Consider the following 6,922-nt stretch of genomic DNA (forward strand, 5'->3'; position numbering starts at 1 on the left):
GGGGTTGATGAATTGCACTCAATCTGAAGGAGCTGATAAGAAGAGCACCAGTCAGAAAGCCACATTTTGTGTATGTGGATTGAATTTTGCAAGAATGGCTTCATGTCTGCATTCTATGATACGATGAAAAACACTGTGAACCTCCAGCACAAAAGCACACCCAGGTCTTGGGGTGGACTAAAGTGCTTTTTCAAGTAGCTGTGAGGGTGGGGAGGCCCTGGCATAGGTTGCCTAGAGAAGTGGTGGCTGCCCCATCCCTGGAGGTGCTCAAGGCCAGGTTGGATGGGGCTTGGAGCAACCTGATCCAGTGGGATCACCTTGCAGCTCACATGCCAGGCATCTCCCCAGACCTGCACCATGGCACACAGATCTTCTCCAAACCAAGGCTGGATATGATCTCTTCTTCTGGAACTCCTTGCTGAGTTTCTGTACATCCTGTGCTCAGTCAGGAGGACTTTTTTACTTCAAATGGACACAGTATGTTGAGTGATACTGCATTCTCTGAGCCTGAGGGCATCTCTCCAACGCTGTCCCCCAGCTCCCGGCTGATCCCAGCTGCCTCCCTCCCACTGCTCTGGGTCTGACGGCGGCTCATGCCGCTGCTGGATGCTGTTGAGCAGTCAGGGTTTGTACCTTTTCAGAATGAAGTTTGAATTTCTGTCCATTGCAACGGAATGTAAAAGAAAATACCTTTGTGCTGCCAGCCAGCCAGCACGGTGCAATGGAAGGGGAGTGATGCTGACAGCCGTCTGAATCCAGGACACAAAGGCAGAGCAACTGGAGTGGTGATTACCAGAGGAGCTGCGAGAAGACCCTGTGCATAAGGGGAAAATGGACATCCAATATCTCATAGTTAAAAGTAGAGCAAAACTGAGAAACAAGTTGATAGTTACGAGTGAGGCTAAAGCATCAGTCTTTGTTGCACAGTTGTTGTATCCCATATGGGCTTTTATCGGGAACAGTCCGTGACCACACATACCATATGTTGCAGCAACATCTCAGCTTAGTGAGCTGGAAGTTTGAACTACTAATTTCCTTACAATTAATGGTGTTAATATGAGCCAAAGTGATATTAATTTTAATTATCACTGAGCGAAGAAAAATAAAATTCCATTTGTTCTATTAAACCCCTCAAATTTCCCTTTTGGCTCCATATGGAAATCCTTGCTTAAACTTTCCAGTGAATTTCTGTTTGTAGAGGGATAGAGCAGTAGAAATGCCTGTGTGTACTGGTAGAAGCGCTGATGCTTTGCAGGTAGATGTGATAATTCTGAAAGCAGCTTGTAGATGCGGTGGTTTGTACACTGGAAAAAAGAACAACAACGAACATGCACAAGGGACCATTTGTACAATGCAAATTCAGAAGAGCAAAACTTTAAAGTGAGTTGACAAATTCATGGGCTGTTCAGCATCTGAAGTATTTTCATTTAAACCATCTGGTGAGTGATCATAATAATAATAAAGCACCACTGAACCCAGGTGTCTGTTCAGATCATTACAAACAGAAAACAGGGTTGCATTCCAGTAGTTCCTTACAGGCTTTGTAGTACCTATGAAGAAGGGAGCTCTTCAAATTCAATCCTTATCTTGATCAAAATGAAAGATCGAGGCTGCAGCCCATACCTGGGCTCTACAGGTGTGGGCTGCAATGTAGTCTGCAGTCCTTCAGCCTCACTAGGATGTGGGAAGCATGTTCTGTGGCTCTTTCCTGACCTGCATGTGTGCTCTTTTTGTCTAGAAACCAGGGTACAAAGGGAAGGGGGAGAGGGGACCAGGGCCTGCCCTGATAGGAGTTGGGCACAGCTACAAACAAGCACTTTCCTCGAGCTGGGAGCTCCTCTGGGCAGGCTCAGCCTTGGTATGGACCCACATGGCCCCAACACAAGAAATAAGATCATGTTGGAGCAGCAAGTTTTGATAATCCATTACAATTTGCCTTGTTATCTCCATGCTGAATCCTGCAGATAACATGTTTTTCATTCAAGCTTATCTTCTAAAAATGTAGCAAGTTGGGATTTGAAGGGAATGAGAGATGGAGAGGCCACCATTCCCCGTTCTTCCTTCACATAAGATTTTAAAGTGTTTCTGAATAGAGATTTTAAGATTTTTTTAAAAGGGGTGAGTTGGAAGGCATTTATTTCCATTTTCTATTGCCTGTCTAAAAGGCTGTGAGAAAATCTTTTGCTTTTAGAGGGAGACAGTGAAACCAGTATGAAAATACACAGTCTCTCTATGTTGACTATACACAGAAGTTGGCCACCGCCTTTAGGAAGACTGAAAACACCAAAAATGAAAGCACCGGTTTATGCATAAAGTAGGTCAGATTCTTCCCTCTCCCATAGATTTAAGAGCCTTCTCTTCCTTGATAAAATCTACCCAGCTAATTAGCTTTGCCTCTTCATATTGCATGGATTCTTACATTAGGCAGTGGCTTGATAAAAGTGGTTTTAAAAAAAAAAAAGTGTGTGTGTGTGTCTGTGTGTGCATTTTTCTGATGTGACTGCCAGATGCTGGGGAAGAAGTAGTTGTTTTCAGAACAAGCGCTCATTTGAAGCACACCTGCACCCAAACAATTTCTTTCACCACTGAGATTGTGCACTGACAGGAAGGAGCTCACTCTGACTAGTCAAAAATCCTTTGTCTATAGAACATGTAAAAAATAACTTATAGTGTCATTTGTATGTGTGTGGAGACAACTGAAACTAGCAAGGCACACTTGTTGTCCTGCTGACTGGTTTAGCAACAGGACCCTTTTTTGCTGTGTTAGCTCTCCCTCAGTACAGTCACTTGAGTCAGAAACTCTCCTTTGGATGTGATAACACAGTGGCTGACATGTACAGGCCTTGATCCTGCTGGGGGTTGTGGAAGACTGTCAGGGAAGAAGTCAATCTTGCTGAGCACAGCGCCGATAAGCAGCGCAGTTGCTTTGAATTGTTGTGGTTTACTGCTATTGAGGCATGTCCCTTATTTTATATTCCTGCAATCCTAGGCTGAGCCATGTGAAAGCTGTTTTCTTTCACGACGACTCTGCACCTCTGCAATCTCCCTCTGTCGGTGGATTGATCATAGTTACATCAGGAGGGACGATGCTCCAAGACACTGCAACCAAGTAACTGGGCATCGCTTGCTGGAAGTGCTCTCCACAGCTGTGGTCTAGACAGCAGCACCTAGAGCTAACTAGCTCCTTGATCCCCTTCTCACTAATTCTATCTGCTCTTGGGTCTTTGGCAAATTTTCTCATCTTTTTAGCTTTCAGATAGCAATAGATCATTCTAAGAATGGATTTATTTATCCAAGGCTGTTTAAAGATCTGAAAAGAATGCACTTCAAAGGCAGGAAATGGGATGCAGTGCAAGTGAACAGGGGAGAAGGACGTGTAGTAAGGTTAAATCAGCTCTTTTTCTATATGCGAGCAAAAAACCCTGTTTTGTCTGTCTTTCCAGAAGTTTTGCTCTAATAGCAAAGGGGAATATAGAATGAGATGGATCTCGGTTGAAATCAAAAGTTTGAGCTGGGCTAGCAGAAAGGCCAGATCCACCGGGGAAGGGAGGAGGCAGATGGGGATACATGGCTGGAATGTGTTACTCCTCTGCTTGGCAAATGGGCTTATAGAGGTAAGGGTTTTATGCTCAGCCTGCATGCTTCTGTGGCAGATACCTGACCTACCATGTGCTTTGAGTGCAATGAAAAATGCTTCAGATGCAAATGCAAGCATTGTTGGGAAAAAAAGTGGAGATTGGCACGGAATCCTAGTCTGCTGCAAGGACAAAATAAAAATGTAGTATGTTAGGAAGCAGGAGCAGTTGTTTAGGAGTTTCTCTGCCACAGGAAGAGAAAGTAGGCAGTAAGCCTGAAGCAGAACTGCCTCAGTTTTATTTAGAGGTGCTATCGCTCTTGCTATGAGAATAGACAGACAAGGTGGCACAGTTTATGCAGTGGGGCTTGAGATCTGATGTGACACAACCAAACCCGAGAGTACATACAAATACTGGTGTCCTTTAAATATGCTAAATCAAGATATCTGGGAAAAGTCAGGTAGCAGTACAATTAAAAGATGACATTTTTTTGATAAACAACACCTGGACCTGCAAGTGTCTTCTCATTTCCACCCAAATTTAAATACTGGAGGAGGATGCAGGATCATCTGGCCCCTCTGTGACAACACTGATTTTGTCCAGTTTGGTTTTCCCTTTTTGTTAGACTCTTGTACGTTGTCAGAGAATAGGATTTTGGCACAGCATTGATTTTTTTTTTCTTATTTATTCCCTGGGCTTTAATTTGTTCATTTGTTCATTTTCAGCAACCTTCTTATTTGGCTTATCTCTATTAGAATCAATGTGTGAAAGGTTTAGGACAAAATCAAACTGTGTGTTATGAAAGAAACATCTGCACCCTTTGTAGGAAAAAAAAAATCCTATTATGAGCAATGGAAGAATAGTTGGGAGTCTCGTTGCCCATAGAGATAGAGAGAATACTGCAAAAGTTAACCTGTTCAGGAACTGAACTGGATAAATTTCATTATATAGCTGAAATATATAAAGAAAAGCTAAGTATAAAGACAGTCAAAAGTGCTACAAAACTTAGGTTATGAAGGCTGTAGGTTGTGTAAGACACTTAAATCTTGGACCTTAGATGGTATTTTCAAATGATATTTTGCATTGACCTGATAGGTGCCCACTGGAAAGGTATTTTGCCAAAGTTACCAAAGGATGAACTGCAATTATTTGAGAATCCAGTTATTTAATGCTGTGTCTGCAGGCCCAGCTTAATATTGTAAACAGAGCTTCAGTCTTTCACAGGGAGAGTATCTTCACAAAAAATGATGTGTATACTTGCAGCTTTGTAATATAAAACGGGCTGGCAGATATACCATGTCAATGTTCTTCTAAGACTCACAAGCCTATGATAGGGCCAAATTCCTCTCCTAATTCTTTATTTACCTGACCTTTCTCAGTAAGCCTGGGGCTGAGGTCTGAGTCTGGAAGTTCACGCACTGGAAAAACCCATTATTTCTTGTGGTGAACCTGCTGCCTTCATCAGAGGTTTCCTACCTCTTGTGCAGGAAGAAAGATGGAGCTTTTATCACACCATTTATGATCTTACAAGCTATTTTATCTTCTCTCAGACACCCTTCTTCCCGCCTGAGGGCTCAGTCTATTTAACTGCACAGATGGAAACTATTCCATATCTTTGATCTTGTTTCTCTGAACCTTTTCCAAGTCTGTCTTGGGGGTAGGTGGGCAGAGGTGTGGGATGGACAGATGGAAGAAAGAGGATTGACCAAAGCTGTAGCATTCAAAATGTGGGTGTAAGGGGCTATAGCATGTAATGATTGTCTTTGCTTTATTCTCTATACCTCTTCTAATAGTTCTTAATTACTATTTTGTTTGAGCTGATATTTTTATTTACCTATAGTAATTCCAAAACCCTCCTCCCCTCTTTTCCTCCTGCCCCATGTAGGCAGCCCAGAGTAGCTGGGGCAACCGCTTCCATCCTTCAGGCTTTATTTCCCTGCCTGATGTTTCCTGGTCAAATACGAATGTTCGGTATCTTTATTTTGACTAGGCAGTTGTCTCAAATAATTGTAACCAAAATAAAATGTTCCAACCAAAACTTTCCCTGCATAAACTAGCCTGGAAAAAAAGTGAGAGGCTCTTTGTAGCCCTATTGCCATGCACTGTTACAGCACTCAGAACCCCAGCTTCAGTTAGAGTTGACAATACAATCTACAAACCAGTAAAACTACTCTGCTGTGATCTTACATAAACTACTGTGGATCACTTCTCACTTATGTTTTAATTCCTCTTTTGATTGCTATTCCTACTCAAAAAAACAGCTCCCCCCTCTAGTCTCTAAAACAGAATTTGTTAAGGGATTTTATGCAGTCTGGTGACAGGAACCAGAACCATAAAGGAAGGATAATTAAATGGTTTGGATTGTTTTGGGTTTCTTTTAAGATAAAAACACAGTATCTACCACCTGCCACCATTGTATCAGAATCGTTGACATTTACGACAGAAAACATATCTGAGTATACAAATAATTTCCTATAGAGCTGTCTGTGTTGAAATGATAAACTTCCTAATTAGGTTATTCCATTCTTTTTATGGCTCCCCGGTCTGTAGTATTTTTATGAATAGTTCATGCTGTGGTGTACTTATTAATATGCTTCCGCAACCTAAATGGCGTAATTAGTTGCATTTTTATCTTGAAGGTTCAATTAAAAAGTGATCTAGTAGGAGGTAGAATTCCCAGTTACTAAGAGTGGGAAAGACACCTATTCTCTTCTTACTGTCTTTCATCTCAGGCATAATTCAATCATTTTTTTTTCCCAGATAAAATGTAGCTTTTCGTCTCTCTGGAGGAAGGAGAGAGGTCATAGAGACCTGTGGAGACCACATATAATGATGTCTATTTTTACCTCCACTTTTCTTTAAAGATACAATTAAATTTCTAGTACACTCAAACTGTAGACACTGTACACTCTGTCCTGTAGACATAAAAAGAAATTAATTTCATTGCTCTTTCTTGTAATTTAAAAATATGAGTTTTTCTATTTCAGGTTCATTAACCAAGTCTTTACAAGTACATTAGAAGTCAAATGAAATTAATTTACATTTTATGTCTTACAAGTGTTTCACTTTGGAAACTTGTAAATAGGTGCCACCGCATTTTTAGAAAATGTCAGAAGAGTTTGACAGATGTAAATCTGACATTTCATATTCTTAACTTAAAATTACAGATACACTTTCCAAGAACAATAGTTGCAAGTAGTGTCAGGGGTTTATCGGTAGTCTGCTTTCCTTTAGTGAAGTAGTCACAATACTTAGTGTAAAATAGGGCTGTCAAAGCTTGAAGAATTTCCATTAATGCTTGTAAATGAACTGCACTAAAGAAAAGAAAAGAAATAAAGGCAATAGCA

This window comes from Phaenicophaeus curvirostris, chromosome 4, assembly GCF_032191515.1.
Source record: "Phaenicophaeus curvirostris isolate KB17595 chromosome 4, BPBGC_Pcur_1.0, whole genome shotgun sequence".
NCBI lineage: Eukaryota > Metazoa > Chordata > Aves > Cuculiformes > Cuculidae > Phaenicophaeus > Phaenicophaeus curvirostris.